The sequence below is a fragment of the Mus caroli genome, chromosome 16 (genome assembly GCF_900094665.2).
Source record: "Mus caroli chromosome 16, CAROLI_EIJ_v1.1, whole genome shotgun sequence".
In the NCBI taxonomy this organism is placed as follows: domain Eukaryota; kingdom Metazoa; phylum Chordata; class Mammalia; order Rodentia; family Muridae; genus Mus; species Mus caroli.
The window spans coordinates 85,058,378-85,063,365 of NC_034585.1; the positions used below are offsets into that span (position 1 = coordinate 85,058,378).

Below are 4,988 nucleotides of genomic sequence, written 5' to 3' on the forward strand. Positions count from 1 at the left end.
GTCTGTCCCAGTTGTCCATGGTCTGTCCCAGTTGTCCATGGTCTGTCCCAGTTGTCCATGGTCTGTCCCAGTTGTCCATGGTCTGTCCAGTTGTCCATGGTCTGTCCAGTTGTCCACAGTCTGTCCACAGTTGTCTGTGGTGAGGGGCAGCCATAGACCTTAACAATCGGTGTCAGATCAGGAGGGAGGGACATGGAGTGGCTTTGGGTGTTCTGCACTTGTTCGTTTGGGTTCTGTTGTTGTCTTCTTTTTCTTTTTCTTGCTTTCCTTCCTTCGTTCTTTCATTCGTTCCTTCCTTCCTTCTTTTATTATATCTAAGGAAGCTCCATTTTATACTAGAAATTCATCTTGGTACCAGCTCTTTGTCTCTGACTCCAGTCCCTGGAAGATAAGCTCCCAGTAACCCTGACTCAGTGACCCTCCTTCCTCACCCAAAAATGTACAGCCCTGACTATCTACTTGTTAAAACAAACTATATTTTTATGCTCCTTTGGGTATTTTATAAAGATACCCAAGATTGTTTTGAGTTGTCTTAATCATTTAATGAGTATATATATACACACACATATACATATATATATATATGATCTTCATGTGGTTTTTCCCTTTTAAAAGCCCTTCCCCACACATCTCCTTCACAGCAACCTCAGATCTGGCTTAGAGAATGTTTGTCCTGCTTAGCTCTAATCAATCCTTTAATTATAATTGGATTGAGTCTATGATCTCTTCCCAGGGGTCAAAAACTTCACAACACTTTCTTTATTTCCCCCAATCTACCATAAATATGAGCTTCATATTGAGACATAAAAGAGCACTGTAGTACCAAGGTACCAAGGTCATAGACACTTATGAAGGAGGACTTCCATTTGGTATGGCCATGGCTTTAGAAATACCTGAGAGTTCACTGTGGCTTTTTCCTTATTGAGCATCAGGGTGGACCCAAGATTGGTTCCGTACTCTGTTACTGTCCTCTCAAAGTCTTAGTACTTTTTGAACCAAGGATCCCGTGATTTCATTTGGCAGTGGGTCCGGTGAATCGGACAGCCACTCCCACATAACCCAGCGAGTGCCAGGCCTCCGTGCTTAAGGCTTGTGCCAGAATTCATGTCTTCCTGTTCTCACGATCCCCTCCTCATACCCCTGAACTTGCTCACCCACATTTCTGTAGAGCTGTGGCCATGCCTTTTTCCGAAGACAATCTTCCTGGTTTGTTTTTAGCAGGGTCTCCAGGTTCTAAGGGCAGGGTGGGTGACTCAGCAATAGGGCACTGTACCAGCTTTGCCAGGGCCCTGGGTTTGATCTGCAACCCAGGGACAACGTTCTGTGACCCTCAAATGTGCCAGGAACTTTGACCTTCTCTTTCTTCTTTCAGAACTCGGCATAAAGGTAAGCATTTTCTGTGCCACTAAATCTTGAAGGTGGCAGATGGCACATTAATTATAACTCCATCAAGGGCCCGCTGTTGGCTGAGCCATGTGCTTGCATTTCTCAACACCAGGTGTCCCTTGCCATAGAAGAGGGCGCCAAGCAGTCAGCACACTCCCTTTGTTAGAAATGGCTGGAAAGATGTGGCTGTTGGCCGAGTTCTCAGACCCAGTAGTGAGTGCTTTCCAGCAAATTTCTTCACACTGTAGCTCTCTGTCTAAAAGGAGACACTTTGGTCATGCGGGCCAGAGCACCAGAAAGGAAATTCATTTACTACAGTATGGCTTTAAGAGTTTTTGGTAGCCGAATCCTTGAGCACCAGTACATTCTGAAAGCCTAGACTCACCCAGTGTTAAACCTGGCAGCAATCTCAGGACGTTAGGCCTGCTCTTGGAGACGGGCTGCACTTCAGGAAGCTTTTGCCAGCTTATGTAGTGTTACGATCGCGATAAATTAAATGGACCCTTTGAGATCGTTCTGTCCCAAACCCATAGACTGGTTTGCTTAACAAATGCCCCGCCCCCTTCGAAAGCAGAACAGGAGGCGGAGCCTCACTCGGGTTCTCCGTGTAGTGGGAGAACGTCTGCAGACACTCTGTACCAGAAAGTAAGACGAAATGTCTCTGGCCCAGTTCCCAACAGAACCCTCGTTCCCCTATGAACCCTCCTGAGCCTCAAGCCCCAGACCTCCACTGTCTGCTTCCCTGGGCATTCAGTCCTCCACACTCCCACCACAACGGTCCGGTAAGTTCCTCGTGCAGCTTTCTGGGGCCTCTCTCACCCACAGCTCCAAACGCTCCCACACTTCATCTGCAAACCAGATTCAAAGACCTACGAGCCACACGGTTGGGTTTGCAAGGGTCATGTTCCGCCCCCTGTATTGTTACTTTTTCTCTCTCTGATGCTGCGCATCGAGCCCAGAGTCTTCTGTGCGCTAGGCAAGCCCTCTCCCACTGAGCTGCATCCCGACACTACTTTTCTCGTTGCTTTCACCAAATGCCTCACAAGAAGCAATTTAAAGGTAGAAAACGTTCGGTTTGACACTACTCAGCAGCCAGTGTTGGTTCGAACTTCTGGAGTCTGACCCCAACTTGTTTATTTTAGGTGTATTTAAACAGCACCGTTTGGTGATAATTAACTCAATCCCATGTACACAGCAAAGCTTAGGACACAATTACACTGAACTCCGTGTAAGGTACATGTGGCATCTCCCATAAAGATACATTCTATAAACTGATGACATGTGACACTTTATATAAAGATGGTTTCTATTGGTTGACAAGCTCAGGATAAGGGATCTGGGGTGGTCTCAGTGACACAGTACAGAAGTCACCATGTCTGCTCCCAGCCTTCTGGGTGGACAACAGGTTATGCATCGCTCTCTTTGAAGAGGCAACCTGGTGTGTTTAACATTCCTGATCCCCCTACCCCACCCCCCATGCTTATCTGTGAGCACAAGAACCTATGTGCCTCTTATAGTGGGGCCACTGTGGTAGGAGATGTAGGAAGTGATGGGTGAACAGGACTTTGGGCCACAGTCAGGCTATAAACCCTCAAAGCTTACCCCCACACACAGTGACCCACCTCCTCCAGGTGGGCTTTGCCTCCTAAAGTTTCCACAGCACTCTAAAAGCAGAATCACCAGCCAGGCCTGAGTGTTCAAACACAAGAACCTGCGGGACAGGTCGCATCCAAACTACAGTGTTTGTCCATCTGCAGATTGGACAGCCCACCTCTCAATGAGGTCACAGCACAAAGGTTCTCTGAAAATTAAATGTATTGGTTACTTGGGACAGCGTTGGGGAGTTGAGCTGTTTGCATGGGTGACTGAGAGAATGTATAGTTTTTTTGACTGTTAGAAAGAATGGCAGTGTGACTCTCCTGTTGTCAGCAGAGGCACTAGGAGGAAGACAACGGCTAGTCCAGAGTGCAGACCCTTCAACCCATGCAATCCGCTGCTGGTTTGCCATATCAACAGCTCCTCTACCCTCTAACCAAGCTTTATCCCCACCTACTTGACCAATATCTGTGTCTTCTATCAAGTAAATGAGTCTCCGGAGGAAGAGAGCCCTCTAAGCCTTCCTCTTGAATTATCTCAGCTCATCCTAACATCTGTTTGTCTAGTGGGTCAGCATCCCAGGCAGGCCAACCAATGGGCAGGGTTGGTCACTGGAGACATGAGAGAGAAAAGCAAAGATGTGACCCCGCCACCAGACGACACAACTCCTCTCCCTCTCGGTTTGTCAGGAAATCACGGGCACACCTCAAGCCACAACCCTCCCCTGGGACCTCAGGAATCGCCCCTCACTAACAGGACCCACTCCTGGAACTACCTGCGGTAACCGAGGGTAGACCCTCAGAGCTCCCTCCCTACATCTTCCTGTTAGTGTCCAAAGCAGAGCCTCGGCAAGCAACCCAGGATGGGAAACACCAGCTAGGATTTGTTTTGGACTAGAGATTAGAGGCTTCACATGACTCGCTTTCATCTCCTCTTGCTGACCAAGCATCCCAGAAAGAAAGGAAAGAGAGCACTCAGACAAGTACTTACAAAGGACATACCTTGAACTATGTGATTCTATCTCTGCCTGCATTTAGCAAAGCACTTGAATTTTTTTTTTTGAGACTAAGTATCCATTAATACCCAAGACTTCCTCTTCTCGGACTTCTTTACCTCAGTTTTCTAGAAGAAAAAAAAAAAAAAGTCCCATGCCTGCACATCCTGCACACTCCGGGTTTAGCATAATGGACACATTTGGACCACAGATGCTCTTGGTGTACAAGGGGCTAAATTCCCAAATACATACCTCACAGTTATTCTATACCATCGCTTAGCAATGCAGCTGCCTGCTCGCCACCGTGGTTTCTACTGAAGACTATTTCCTTGCCCCATGGTGAAGTTGCCAAATCATGAAGTTGAACCATCGTAGGTTGGGAACTGTTTGTCCAGGGGATTGAGTTGGTACTGGGGACATAAATCTGTGTAATGTGACAAGTCAAGTCAGGGGGAAAAAACTAGCATCAAAGCACCCTGGCACAGGTTGTTTTTCTACATCCATGGATGACTTCCCCTTACATGAGGTTGTTACTCGGATTATTGGGAGAGACTTGACAAGTGTCAGAGGCAGAGAGATCAGAAGGCGCGGCTGTAATGCGCCCTGAAAATGCAGTCATGCCTTCGCCCTACTTCTCGGGGAGAAGCGGGACCCTGCAGCAGCTCATGGCTGCAGTCCTGTCCTCGAATGGCCCAGGCTTTACCCTCCCAGCTGTGAGTTACTTCATCCAGTTTTCAGAGGACGCTGTTAAAAAGGGGAACCAGAGAAATGACTCACACAGCTGCACTTCCAGGAGAGCTGAGGGACAAACAGGAAGCCAGTGTGCTGGTCTCAGCTGTGCCAAGGACACGAGACGGGAGGCCTTCCGGGACTGAATGCTGGCAGTACTCCTCTAACTTCTGAGTTAGTCTGGGTCCACAAGCTTGTCCCCACCAGCTGGTAGAAGAGATAAAATATAATGCTCCATGTGTCCAGAAGTTGGGGGTGATGGCTAATCTTGGTGGTCAATTTG

General features: G+C 47.9%; 1 long non-coding RNA gene across 1 annotated transcript in view; it reads right to left on the reverse strand.

Annotated features, from left to right (window-relative positions):
- LOC110311747 overlaps positions 1 to 4,311 on the reverse strand; it is a 10,417-nt gene extending 6,106 nt beyond the window's left edge. The window contains exons 1-2 of the long non-coding RNA XR_002379989.1: positions 4,229 to 4,311; positions 1,155 to 1,642 (exon numbers count right to left, since the gene is read on the reverse strand). This is a non-coding gene — a long non-coding RNA (uncharacterized LOC110311747). The remainder of the gene's footprint in view (positions 1 to 1,154; positions 1,643 to 4,228) is intronic.
- Between the last annotated feature and the right edge of the window lie 677 nt (positions 4,312 to 4,988).